Source organism: Clupea harengus, chromosome 22 (genome assembly GCF_900700415.2).
Source record: "Clupea harengus chromosome 22, Ch_v2.0.2, whole genome shotgun sequence".
Lineage (NCBI taxonomy): Eukaryota > Metazoa > Chordata > Actinopteri > Clupeiformes > Clupeidae > Clupea > Clupea harengus.
In genome coordinates, this window is record NC_045173.1 from 1,243,771 (window position 1) to 1,258,695 (window position 14,925).

A 14,925-nucleotide genomic window follows, 5' to 3' on the forward strand; every position below is an offset into this window, starting at 1 on the left:
TAAACATAATGATGCCTATGACATAGAATTTAGCCAATAGGATAATATTTGCACGCTGTTTGTGTGTGTCTGTGTGTGTGTGTGTGTGTGTGTGTGTGTGCGCGCATAATCTTTTTCGTTTCGACTTATGGACTTTAACTTTCGATAGTGTATTTAGTCACAAGGCAGGAATGTTCCATGGTAGAGTTGTGAGATTACTACTAGGGCCAACAATCGCTCGTGTGCTGGTGTGGAGGGAGCTGGCGACGCGTCCTGCATGGCAATGCACCACTAGTCCCCGCCAAGGCACGGCTGCAGTGCTGAGCTTGAACTTGACCGCGTGAACGGCATGGGAACCAAGGCGCGAATCTGACCCCCGCTATTATGACGCACTAGTTGGTGTCAAGCCTTATTATCATAAAACCCAGCCTGCTTCGAATTAAAAGCTCAAAGGCTGCTCAGGAATCAGTCTTTTCTCACATGTCGGTCAAAGAACCAACATCTCTCCAGCACTGCGAAGAAGACAATGTAAGTTTTAACATTTGTTTTCAACTTATCCAACACTGATAAGAGTTCTCAAAAATCCATGAATCTGTTTTATTGAATGTTAGTAACTACGACGGTCATATTTAATGTGTTTGCAAATATTTCACATAATGTATATTTTCAATGTGTGGGCTATTGGAGTGGAAAACAACTTCACTGTCATTTGTATGGCTAGGGCCTACGTGAAGGTTTACGTTCATTAAGTCTATTAATAAAAGGTTCAAGTTAGCATATTTATTTGGCACGGTTTTCGTTCATGAGTATTTTTTATATTTGCTGTGACGTCCAGCAATTCTTGTAATTAGACTCCACTGTCAGTGAAGTTGTCTACGTGAAAGTTGACTTTAGTCAGGTCTATTAATAACGTTCATGTTAGCTTAGGTTTTTATTATTATTATTCTGTATTATTATTATTTACCCTTCAGTGCCCATATTTAATTTAGTTAATATTTCATATTTTAACTCAGAAACAATTTAGTTTGAACACATTTTGCACGTTGAACACGTTTTTGAAAAGTTTTTATTTGTGCATAGGCTTTTTTTTTCAGCACGTTCCGTTTTACAGTTCAGATTGCTTTAGCAGTTTAAGTTAGCCTACAGCTTAAATGATCTGAACGCGTATTTCTAAACAGAAATACACAGCGGGCAAATATAGCCATATTGAACCGAAATACGTCACAATAATCTTCGTCATTGGGGGCCTCTCCGTGCCAAACGTTCTAATGAAGCGCCAGACAAGTCTAAGCTGATTGGCTCTGCTAACAGAGGTCTATCAACGTACTTATCAATGCTAACAGCACGCAGCGCTTGATTGCCTCATCCAAAACAGATTTATCAGAATTTGTGTGCATATTATCAGGTGACAACTTTTTAATATTCATGTGATTGTGTAATGAAGTACTTCGGGCTGTTAAATCTTAATGTTAACCACACCTAGTCCTGATTTCATCTGTTTTAATCAACACCTTGAACGTGGTGTAATGTCAATATTTTAGCTTCACAGACTCTTGCAACAAGAGGTCAATATATTACTTATTATTATTATTTCATTTATTTCTCTAGATGTGCTTTTCATATATAATATGCTTCTGTAGTACACCCCAAAATCTAAGTTTAGTATACTGTGGTGAGTGTTACATCCAAAAAGCTCAAAATGAAGATCATGTTTCCTCCATTTAGTTAGTACCGCAAAAAAAGGAATACATGGGTGCAACAAACTATATTTTTCAAGATCACATAGCAGTAAGTGAAATCTACCTAGGCTTAGTAATGAAGATCAGCATGAGTCATTAAACTATACTGAGAGTGAAGATAGCTGACTCATCCTGACCACTCCCGGTTGTGCCACGAGGGCTCCAGACAGTAGAAGGAGTGGCAAGCACTATACCTTAGCAAAGGGTAACTTTGATCAGGTCACATGCATGTCTCAGCCCTATAGGGCCATTGTGTACATCAAGATGCATTCATGGAGGAAAGTCAGATGGTATACCACGCTGTCCCTGAAATCACACATACAACATTGCCTGATTGGCAGGGTAGGTGTTATACCTTTTGAAACTCGAATGCACTTGCCAGGGCTACATGCATAATACATGGCAAGACCAAGTGGCTGATGAACATATGATATGGGTCAGTTAGCGGCATAGATCTGTCCAAAATATTTGATCAGTGTCACAAAATATGGGCCTCTTGAGACCCGTATTGCAGTGTGTCTGACTAGTCTCTTTTGCAGTGGACTGTTCATATGTAAATAGTGCACCACTAGTCAGACCTCGGCAGATGATTCCAACCCAGACAGGAATCACAAAAGGGAAAAACAAAGATTACAATTACAGAGGATAAGATAAAGAAATCCTGATGAGCATTTCCACTGACACATCCATTTCCATTGGTGATGTCTGTATTTCAAGCCAAATGAGTCTTGTTCATCCTAACATGTTTATTTCCATTGGTGATGTCTGTATTTCAAGCCAAATGAGTCTTGTTCATCCTAACATGTCCATTTCCATTGGTGATGTCTGTATTTCAAGCCAAATGAGTCATATTCATCCTAACATGTCCTTTTCCATTGGTGATGTCTGTATTTCAAGCCAAATGAGTCTTGTTCATCCTAACATGTTTATTTCCATTGGTGATGTCTGTATTTCAAGCCAAATGAGTCTTGTTCATCCTAACATGTCCCATCGGTAGAGGACTGCTCATGAATGATCCTGATACTGGACACAGAACACAGAACCCAAACCTGTTGACATAAAAACCCATTTGAGCTCATTGATAAGAAGGCATTTGTCCCTAACTATTTCACAACGTGGCTTTGTTTTGATTGACCTACCTAAGATAGCTTTCCCTATTGATTGATCTGTCTTTCTCTGACCCGTGAGTAGCATGGTCTAGTAAGTCATTCTGGCTCGAAAACTACTTCTGGTTTACGCAAAGGTTCCCCCCCCTATCCGTGCACGGTTTAGTGCCCAAAACCTCATGCCACTGGGTTCCAAAGCCTGTTCCAAACCAGTCCAAACAAACGGTGCCCTCTGAAGAAGCAGGTTTATGAACAGAGTTCTCAATAGGTCTACTTTACATCAAAACATCCAGAAATATTAGTTTTATTTGTGGTACTTTATGGTTGTTTATTTGTGGTACTTAATAGTTGTTTATTTGTGGCACTTAATGGTTGTTTATTTGTGGTACTTAATGGTTGTTTATTTGTGGCACTTTATTGTTGTTTATTTGAGGTACTTAATGGTTGCCCATTAGCCTCTAGTAGCATCACAGTGTTTTGGAAGGCGTTGGTTTTCTCTGTTGCGTTTTTAGTGAACAGAGGCTGGCCAATCTTTTAGTCTGTGGCAATCAAAAGTAGTGATGTGGCAGTTTGAGATTAGGGAGAGAAAACTCCTGACTATTCTTTGAATGCCAGTATGAACTATGTAGAATGTGTCTGGAGTTTCTGCGTAACTGAGGCATGGAAAAAGAAAAGCAACAACAGAAATGTGATTCTGACATCTTTACCGTTTCAGTTTGACCCGTTTGCCAAAATATCTCAGCTTTACCGTTTCAGTTTGACCCGTTTGCCAACTTCACCGTTTCAGTTTGACCCATTTGCCAACTTCACCGTTTCAGTTTGACCCGTTTGCCAAAATACCTCAACATGTACTGTTGGAGCGTTTTGTCCCAGGTGTTGGCAATGACATCCATGCATTATGGGATGTTACACACACGGATATTCCAGTGTGGCAGTGTTTCAGCAGGCTACTGTCAAACTCAGGAGTATAAATCTCTGCTGGACTTTGATGACCTGCATGACGAGCTCCATAGCGCACTGCTGTGGCTCATAGGTTAGTGTTTGGCCACTGTTGCCGATGACATGGGCCTGATTTTGAACTTGACGTTATTTTACTAAGCATTTTTTAAAGGTTGGGCTATGAGAGGGCTGTTGCCTTTGTCCTTACAGTTCACCAGTGTTTTATCAAAGATGAACCTTCAGTTTATAAAAAAAAAAATTCCAAATTCATTTCTGCCTTGAACCAAATACCAACCAATTACTAGACAGCACCAATTGACTCTTAACTATCCCATTAATTTGGCAAATTATATCCTGAGTACTTTTTCGTGTACTTTTTCGTGTTCAAACTGTTGTATGTGAAATTGTTCCTGTAGAAGTACAGTGAGGAACTATAGAGGATTAGGGACAGACATTAAACTGCATTGGTGTTTAAGGTTGAAGACCGATTGGAAACTTCTCTCCAATCTCGAGTGGCTCAGGTTTTGGCCTCACCTTTTGATTTCTAACATGCAAGTTTATGTGACCTCTGCATCTCTTTTGAAATATTTTAGATGATTATAACAAATATTTTAAAGTCCAAATAACCCTGTCTTACTTTTAATGGATTTAGTATTTTGTAGATTGTATTTTAGTTTTTTTTCCAGGTCAAAAGGCTTTTATTAACAATACCTGGTCAAAATGGTTCATTCAAGAAGACACTGATAATTCTGTAGAATTCATTAAACTTTCAGAATATATAGAGTATGCTTTCAAATGTATGTGTCAGGGAACAAGTAGTCTTTACGGAATAAATTATGATGACAATATCCACTGGTTTGATCACAAAAACAGAAAAATGTAGATAAACAAAAAATATTTCAATGGCTAAGCACTGTTCTCAAAGTGGTCATATTTAGGTATTTGAGTCAAATTGGGCTTTTGACCACAGCCTCAATTCACAACACAATTAATATATAATTTTGTATTGTAATCTAAATATAGATGTACATCTACGGTACAACTAAACCTCCTGTACCCACAACAGCAAAAAAAAGAGTCTGCTTTGTTTATAATTCATGGAGTGTTTTGAAAGAAAAAGACGACATTTCCAATATCAATTTGTCTAGAACACAGCAAGAATGAAGATAGAGTTCCTGAGGTTATGAAGAATTTATACTAATATTTATCATTTCTATTAGTCAGTTTGAGTGGATAATGAAATAAATGGTGCATTGTCTCTTGTGGTTTTAAATTCCTCCCACGATTAGCCTGAATGAGGGCGCGATAATCTCCCGATGTACTGTAAGAGGAGCGCTTCAAACCGTCCAGCATATTTCATGTTAGCTGCCACACAACAGACCTTGATAACTCTTGAAAATAAATACAAGCCTGCATTTTTTTGCGACGTGCAGTTCGAGAATTGCTGTGCATGTTTTGCTGTTGTTTTTTGTATTATGATGCACATTGCGGAATTTTTAAAATATAAGTCTATGCCATACTTTTGGCCATAATGACATGGTAGAGCATGTTGTTTCAGTTTTACCTTTAGAATTTAAGCTCCTTGGGGCTTGCTAACTATTACACAAGGACAGCAATATTCAGGCCGCCTTTTTGTGCATAGCCTACTTTTGAAATAGCTTATGAATTTCAACTGATTGTTGCCTTTTAGTGTAACACCAGTTAACAACCATATGCTAGTTACCTTCTCGTTATGAAGGGTTTGGTTGTAGCCTCAAATTTGCTTCATCTACCAAAACTACTGTATGCAGTAATTAGGCTATCATCCTGCCTTGATGTCTTTTCACATAGAATACCGTGCTGTTTCACATTGACAGTTGTTTCGATGTGAAAAAGAAGACATAATTATCCTGCATAAACAATGGCCCTTGACAGGTGATTGGTCAAACATAGTCCCAACGCGCGATGTGTTCGGCCATACTAGTGCCAGTTCACACCAATGGGTGGCGATATTTCTGCCATGTTGTTACAGTACGGCTACAGTGCGTGAATGTGCTTCTAGCTCAGATCATTTATAAGAATGCAAAACACTTGTCACGAAAATGCTGTTTTTACAAACATGGGTTTTATTGTATGATATGTGGATCAGTACCGCATTAATATGTATAGTGCTACTCGATGATTTTGGCCGTTTGTGTGTATTAATCTGCCATATCCTAGATATGTTCTAAGCAACAGGCCCACACCCGCCATAAAATACTCACGTGACCACGCCGCCATGAGCATCTGAATATTTGTTCGTTAGAGAGCAGCATTCAGTGTTTGTTTTAATATGGGTCCTTGATGCAAGCCATGCACGGCCTTGTAGTTATTGGTCTGCTTTTTAATACAACCTGGTTGTGGTTTCATTGCATGCTGCGTTTATTAATAAAGGTTCTGGCTTTGGTAAGATTGGACATGGCTTTTTGTGTTGTTGGTGCTGTTGAATTAAGATTGAGAAAATAACACACGCTACCTTATAACATATGGCAGCCTAAATTATGTCAAATGCTGCAACAATATGGGAGATTTTCATCATTTCAATGTCATCGTACTACCAATGTCTAAAGTCTTTTCAGTTTCTGTGGGAAGAGGGTAAGAACTGCAGTGTTTATCGACTGCATTTTCTGAATAAAACCGTCGACAGACAAAATAAAAGGTTACCTAAGAGTAACTATAAAATTGGCGTTGATTACATATTTTGTAATATTCAGTCAGTAGGCCTTTTTTCCCAACTGACTTCAGACATTCGAAACGTCGAATACCTGTGTCTATAGGTAACTTTAAACCTCTGTGATGTGCACTCCATCCAAACATGTGCTTTGCTGAGAGTCTAAAGTGATTAGCCAAGCATTTGTAGCTTTCGTCCCTTTCAATTATTTATTAAAATGGGCATTGGGTGGGAATATTGTGCTTTGATAAAAACAAATGTGGTCAGGTTGCCTAGTTATGTATTCTTGCGATTGACAGGGTATTATTTACACAATGCATTTTATTATGTCATTGATAGCCGACAATTTTTTTTAAAACATTTACATTTAACTTGACATTTGACATTAAAACTCTGCAGTAAAGCAGTAACAGTAAACTGCTCTATCTCTGAAAAATGTGAAATCAGTTAATTATTTTAATTTCGAATTGGCTAGGTTGCCAAAGGGTCTACACGTCCGACGAGTTTGATTGAATTGTGAAAGCGGTCCAGTGTAACCCAAGACGTGAGATTAAACGAATTCATAGAATCCAAGTATATGTAGGCTATGAAAATAAAACAAAAAATACCCTGTCATAGACTAATTCCAAGCCAGAAGCAGAAAGTGTGTGTGTGTGTGTGTGTGTGTGTGTGTGTGTGTGACGGAGAGAGAGAGATGGAGACAGAGAGAGAAAGAGTTTGTAATGTAGCTTTTAAAAAGGAACGCACAACAAACATATGCTACTACTTGCATACAATTTGGGTACTTGAGTTTTGCTTTATATTTCTGGACTGTGTTGTTTAAATAACAGAATATGACGAAATTATTGTATTTTGCTTCTAATATTTTATATAAGAACGTTATAGATTGTGCCTTTTGAAACGCTTTCCCCCAGGATGCATTTGACATAACGGGCTCGTTTTATATGTTGACACATCTTAACTTTAAATATAGGCTGCAAAAAGGCTTACGATCGACATCGCGCTTTCCGAAAGATTCGTTTATATCTCCCGCCTTGCGCAGTGAAGGTAGCGAACTACTTATCCCCAACAAGCAAAGCGGCAGCGTCACCCATCACCGAGAGTATCCCATGTGTGAGTCTGCGTTATAGCTAAAACGACGCCCAAAAAAACGTAGGCTACACCATCGTACACGTGATTGTTTACTGATTTGAAGGCGTGAGCTCTTTGGTAGCTGTTGTATTTTCAAGCAAAGAATACCCAGATGTTGTTGTTGCCGTCATCCATGCCACTTGTTTTAGCTAATGGTTCAAATATGACTTTATCAATGCCTTTTTATTTGGATAGTAGCGCATACATCGATTGACGTATTGTTTATTCTCACCGCTAAAGAAAGCAGGCATCTTCTGTAGAATTTGAAGCTTTTTCCAATGCTGGATCAATTAGACTGTCGCTATGGACCGCCATGTATTATTTTCTGAAAATACTCTTCACATGGCAGAATAAATAGGCCGCCCTCTCATCCCTCTTCCCTCCGCCCCCTCTCTCTCTCACACACACACACTCTCACACGCTCTCGTGTCCGCTGTTGCCTCTCCTTCTGTCTCCCTCTCTGCTCTGCTCTGCTCTGCGCTGCGCTGCATGCAAACCTTCTCTCTATATCTATTCCTCATTTATTGAGGTAGTGAACAAAAACCGTCATATGATTTAAATTAGCAGAAAGAGGGGAGGTTGTACCCATGCAGTTGGAACAAAAATAGCTGAGTTTCGACACAAAACACAGAAAGCCCTTGTCTTTTATGTTTCTCGGCACGTTCACCATGAAAACGAAGGAGGAGGAGGAGGGTGGGTGGGGAGTCAATAGGAGAAACCAACAACGGATCGCAACCCATCTCGCTCTATATGAGCAGACGGAATAGGAGGGTTGAGCCAAACGTCTTTCCCAAGTCGAGACAAGAAGCCTATTTTAAATGCTGGTGATGTGGTAGAAACCGTACATTGTTCTGACTTGGATGGTTGCTATCGGTTTGATTAAATTGTTTTCCACACTGGAATCAAATAGAAGCTTAATATCGCGCATTAGAACTCTTGTTCTCCCCACTTCACGAAGGATCACGTTTTTGGATAATCTGAACAGACTTTGCATGTAAGTATCTGATCATGCATGAACACCGTTTTCAATTCATAGACTCACAATAACTGTGATTTATTTCGCCATGTTACTCTCGGAGTAAAACCCATAGGCTGTAGGTGATTGACTGTTGTGGCTCCGTGGCTCAATAATATTGTGTTGACACTATAGTTGTTGTTACCAGTCAGAGGTCTGTAATATGCATGTTTGTCTAGTAACCAAGTTGATGGATTTGCATTTGTGTTACAGGCTATTGGTGCTCAGTTAACCTAGAACTTAAACTTAATATCATTCCTGCAATAATGTTGTTGTAGTGAACTATGGCGACGCATATAGTTGGTTATCATTTGGTCGAAGATGGTGACGGTTAAAATAATGTGCTGCTTAAATATACAAGCGCCGTGCCTTTTGAATTTTACAATAGTGAGGCGATTGTGTGGGGCATGGGAAAGTGTTGCGGCTTTTTTGGAGGGAGAGTGGGAGGGGGGAGGTCTAGCCCAGACCCCCTTGTCCGTGGGTCCTCTTGGCTCCCAGACGATATTGTTATGCAAATCAGCAGCAGCACGTTGTTGAACTTGATGTTGACTTCTCTCTTTGGGGGCTAATTTTTTCCCGGTCACTTGTCTGAGTTTTCTCAGGCGCCATAGAGAGGCGTTTCGCAGAAAGCCAACAATAGACTGAAGAGGATTGTGGTAACTATGCAGTGATTTCTCTCTCTCTCTCTTCTCTCTTCCTCAGTCCTTTTCGAAATTGAAAGGGATAGTTTTATTCATTGAGAGAGAACAGAACACACTGAGTTGAGTCAATAGCAAAGTCTCTTTTAAACCGCGACAGAACGTTCCATCTTTTGAAGTTCAGTTCACATAATTTCTTGCTTGTTTTTTTTTCTTCATTTCCTCTATCAAACTATAATCTAAGTAACTGAGAATATTTGGGCAGGGTACGGTGGGCCCAGTAGCCTTAAGGATAGTTAATGTTTGCACCTAAAAAAAAATCTGTGAGCAACAGGTAGGCATATCGTGTAGGCCTACCTGCACGGTGTTACCGTTCTTAAAGGAAATTCATGAAGAATTGATTTATCAAGAATACCAGTGTTGTACACTTTTTATTCGAAAAGAAAGGAACAGGCCTCCAACTCGGTATAACTTCAGTATGGCTGTAGGATGGGTGTGCGAGTTTAGTAAGGCTCCACTAGGTCTAAATTACGCGTTACTTTAAATAGGCCAATATCTCCAACAATCTTGCAATTCCTAATGCCTTGGTGACTCACACTAACGCAAATTATATGTCACAGTGAACTTACATCAGTGGGCAACATGCATTGTTATAATTCGAAATCAATCACAATTAATAAATAAGTTATTCAATTGTTTTGGGCTGTGTTAAATCTAAACATATTTAGGATATTTTGGTAGCATTCTCTCTCCATCTCTCTCTCTCTCTCGCTCTCTCTCTCTCTCACACACACACACACACACGCACACACACACACACACACACGCACACCACACACACACACACACACACGCACACACACACACACACACACACACACACACACACACAATTAATACAATTCTGTTCATCAAGAATTCCACCTACACAAGCAGGCAGGCTTTTCAGCAGGCTTGTATATCTTATACCATATCCTGACTAAGATATGTGTTACAATGGATGAGAAAGCTTTCTCAACATTCTCTCAGCAGTATCGCTCCTTGCAAAACATTGTGATAGTAACCGAAATTTCAGCACCCAGGACAGAGCCCAAGCTCTGATACTGTAGCCTCTGCGGTGCTCGATGCAGCTGGATAGCTCACGGATTCTCATGCCTAATAGTTGGGCTTAATGAAAAATGCCTTTTTGAACACTTGAGCTTCAGCTGAATTTTCACTCAGATAGGTTAACTGACACAAATCGGTTGAGATTTGTTTTATGTTCTTAATATATTCACATTTCCGTGTTATTTATGTCTTTTATAAATCGAGCATTTGGCCATCTTTAAAACTAGTTTTTGATGCAATAGCAATAGGAGAACACTTGGCCTACGGGAATCCATAACCTGGGTTAGGTTGGTTTGTTAATTCGATTCTTTCTTCAGAAGGCTATCTACAATATATGGGGGCATGTCAAGCTAATATGTTTCTACTCATAGATAATATGTTTCTACTCATAGATAATATGTTTCTACTCATATTCTTTGCAATTTTTAGGCTTTTTTTTATTTTAATTTTGTTTACTATTTTATGAAGCACTGAACATGCTTTTGGTCTTTTATCCATTATACAGGAAAGATTTTAAAGTGCAGGGCTGGATTTTAAGATAGCCTTATATCCTGCAATTACACACCACTCAATGGTGTTTAGCCCTTGTTTTATAGGCTAAATAAAGACAAAGAGTGGATTTAATGCTGTTAAAGTTGCCACATAATGAAGTAACTACAATTCGCATATTTAAAACATTATTACATATAAAATCATTACATTATTTATAACATGATAACATTATTTGTCTGAAGTAATGTAGGAATATTTTATTAGATTTAAATGATTAAAATCACTTTCCCTAGTTCAGTCTGAATGCCTACGTTGAAAAAAAGTTTCGCGTTATTTTTATATTGAAATTGGCATGGTTTCTTTTTGAAGTGCGAACAAAATAAGGATGGCAAGAGAACATAAATAAATAAGTTCAATTTACTGAAAGATACTGAAGTTATATATTTAGCTATTGTGCAACCATTTTCAAAATAGGTTTGTTGCCGTCTTTATCTTAAAATAGCCGCATATAGCCCTCGATGTCGTGAATGAACCACAGTCAAATTGCATTGACTAAATGTGCTCGAAAATATAAAATAGGCCTATTCAACTAATCCATGATCTAGTGACATTCACGTGGCAGCTCCACGTGTACTATCGCCGTCCACTGCATACGGTAGTAATATCTCCACGCTACTTGACATGGCCAGTGTAATGGCCTGCTGTATCGGAACCGCATTTACATGCTCCAGCAAAGTGAATGTGGCTTCTCATTATGATTAAAAATGTACATTCCGTGTTCCAAGGGAAGCTTTCTTTGAAAAAAAGTTCCCCTAGATAATTATTGTAAGTGTTTTTCTTGGTGAGGCCGAGCTTTTGATGATGGCGGCATACTAAACTGTGCAGGATGCCATTAATGGCTATCATGGAGGCACTGGACGCTGTACCTGTACACATGCCTCTGTCTGGTTACACTTTAATACACGAGAAGCCTGTCTGCGCATGTGTGCATTTTAACAGCGGTACACTGAAATCCTTAGGCTTGGACGTGTGTGCATTTCTTGAATGTTTGATTTATTCCATACACCCCTGCCCTCGTTGTAGTGGTCCATTCCTCTCTGCACACAAGCAACAAGGAAGGACATTCTGGGAGATTCCATTCATAGTTTTTAATACGGAATCTCGTTTCAGGCCCACACCACTTGAGAGTGTTCATAACAGTGTTTTAAAGCAAAGTGTCCGTGTAGTATTAAGAATTTATTTAGGGGGATGTATCATCATGTGTGTGTGTGTGTGTGTGTGTGTGTGTGTGTGTGTGTGTGTGTGTGTGTGTGTGTGTGTGAAAATGCTCAAAAATGTAAGCATCTTAAAGGAACCTCCTTAATAATTGAAATTATTTAAGATCTTAATTGCCACAAAATATTGTGTTATTTTCTGCACCATCAGTCTCATATAATGATACTTTAGATTAGCATAGATAGAAACAATTTAAATCTGTGAATTCAAAAGTATTTCTTGGGTTGGGCTCGTCAATGGTCAGATTTCGCATGGAAGAGCCAGTGGCCCCTTAATATTTCACCATGCGTATTTTCCACGTTTTCATTCAGAGCAAGTTCAAAAGCACGGTCATTGTCAGGGGACATATTCTCATGCAAATCACAGCTTCTTCCAGGGGCCTTTTTTCTCACGGTCTTAATTAATGCATGCGGCCATGAAAATGAAACTTCATGCATGTTGGAATAGTAGACTACTCATATGAGCTTCAAGAACATGCGCGCTACTTACATTTCCAGTACAGCGTTAATATTTGAATAAGCTTTGTATGGGCGTTCATGTTGAGGTTCAGACTGGCCTTTATGCAGATGTTGTATGTGTTCTTATTCTGAGACACAACAGGCCTGCACAGAGACTCTGTACTGTTTCTCGCTGCGTGGCGTTGACCGTGGCCGCTCCCTGCAGCATCACTACTCTGTGGGCGAGGTGACCTTCCTGGCCCGATCGAGGGGGTCGGGGAGCCCCGGGAGTTTTATTCTGCCTTTTTATGCTGCTAGGTCCATATAATAGCTGCTCACAGGTCCAGGGCGCTCAGTATTCTGAGTGTAAACCACATGACACAGTGATGGTGCTTATAATGTGCTGGCAACCCCAAAACGTGCGTGTGTGTGTGTGTGTGTGTGTGTTGGGGCGGGGAAAGAGAGGCCTTGGGGGCCGGACAATATTAACATATCGAGAGCGCTCCTACTTCGTGCACTCGCCGGTACGATACTAGTTTTGTCAGTACAAGCCGGTGACGGACTGAACGGGATGCTCTCTCTCGTCCATGTCAGGACGCAAAAGCAAGACTGCATTTTTGACACACTTTAAACCGGGCCTGCATAATGCAGCTTATGACGCACCGATCAGTTTAATCTAAAAGCAAGATAAAAGAGGACATGGTGCTTTCACTGGATTGTTGGAACGTGGTAAATGGGTGAGTAAACTGTCATACGATGATTAGATGACTTCACTCGGGGCTAGGAGCTCTTAATGGGAGAGCTTTGTGACTTCTTGTTAGGATGGTGACTCACTAGTAGTGACTAATTTAATGTTACTGCCAATCCTTAGTGCCATTTTGATGTATTAAATGGATATTGCACGTATAAAATAGAGTATTTTCATGGGTGGTATGTTGGGAGACTATGCTTTGGCACTAAGGTAATGTTGGGTGTAGAACTACTGTAGGCTTCTCGAAACATTTATTTATTTGTATTACATGCTACTGACTATGATAGCCCGGTGTTACTATGTAGCTCGCTGGCATTAGAGAGCAACTCGGGAGAAATGGGTTTCATAATGAACCTGGTTAGGCTATTCGTTTTGCGCAAGGGCGAGTATGTTTGTGTCTTGAAACCTAAGTACAGTCCAAATATCTTCAATAACCTAAACTTGATTAAGCGAAGTGTGTGTGCGTGTGCGTGTGTGTGTGTATGAGTGCGTGTGTGTGAGAGGGAGAGAGATAGAGCGAGCGAGATAGAATTGGTTGAAGCGAGACACTCACTTAGGAGTGCACTTGCTCCATGTGACCACGACAGAGGCACCATCTGGACCCGGCGGCCCCTTTAAGGTACATGGGTTAGTTTTTCTCTTTGGTTATCTAGCTGTATGAGTTTATCCAATATCATAAAGCTAGAGAACCGAAAGTATAAACTAATTCCTCAGACTTCGGGACCGCTGCCGAGGAACGGATAAACCGCGGGGCTGAAGAAGAGGCTCGGGGACGCTGGGCTCTGCGAGGCTCTGCGAGGCTCTGCCCGAAACCAACCTTTGAATACAAACATTGGGATTCCTGTGTTTTTTTTTTTAATCATGGCTCAATGATGACCAACATAGTCTGGAGTTTATGTTTTTTACAACATGATATTCAGAGCGATGGCTGTGTGGAGGGCGCCATTTGAATCGGAGGTTGCCTCTGACTACCCCGAGAATCAAATGGACTTTTTAGTGGGGATCCAAGAGGATCTTTCAGTCTTGGGCATTCTAGAAGAATAGCAGCGGAATTTCGGGAATCATAAGCCTCATTTAAACAGGGAAACGGTATTTTATTGAATTGTTTAGATTGTGTCATTGCTGTGAGGTTGTGCGGTAGGGAGAAATGGTTAATAGAAGCCAGCTCTACTATTGGTCTGTCCCCATATGTCACGTGATTTTGAAAACAGCAGCAGCATCTTCACTGTGAAGCATGTCGTATTTAGGAATATAGAAATGTAGCACGCCTTTGTATGGAGGCAACACGTTTAAGAATTCTAGTGTTTGAAATGCAATGTGACTTTGAACATACAACAGATTATCCTCAGCTTTTCTTTTGAAAGTCTGCTACATCTTGTTGCATCTCGTAAGTGGCATCATGATCATCCTAGTTCAATGAAATGGCAGAGTATGGATCAAAATGGACAGTACATGTTGAACTGTATGTGGATTGACCCATTATTAGTTACAAGGTTGGGGCTTATTTAAAGTGTAAAGCTCCCTTCGAATACTCTGTAGAATGAAGAATGCCCCGACAAGATCACTATTTTATGTAATACTGCCATAGAAATAATAACTGGGGTAGTACACGAGGCAGTACATATGC

The 14,925-nt window shown here is 39.9% G+C and overlaps 1 long non-coding RNA gene across 3 annotated transcripts in view; it reads left to right on the plus strand.

Annotated features, from left to right (window-relative positions):
- The first annotated feature begins 432 nt into the window (after nt 1–432).
- The window catches only part of LOC116218453, a 28,433-nt gene continuing 13,940 nt past the window's right edge, over nt 433–14,925 (plus strand). The window contains exon 1 of one of the 3 annotated variants that reach the window (XR_006151538.1): nt 433–507. This is a non-coding gene — a long non-coding RNA (uncharacterized LOC116218453). Of the gene's footprint in view, nt 508–8,286; nt 8,578–12,990; nt 13,285–14,925 lie in introns of those variants that run through there. The other 2 variants (XR_004162867.2, XR_004162866.2) reach the window with 2 other exon arrangements.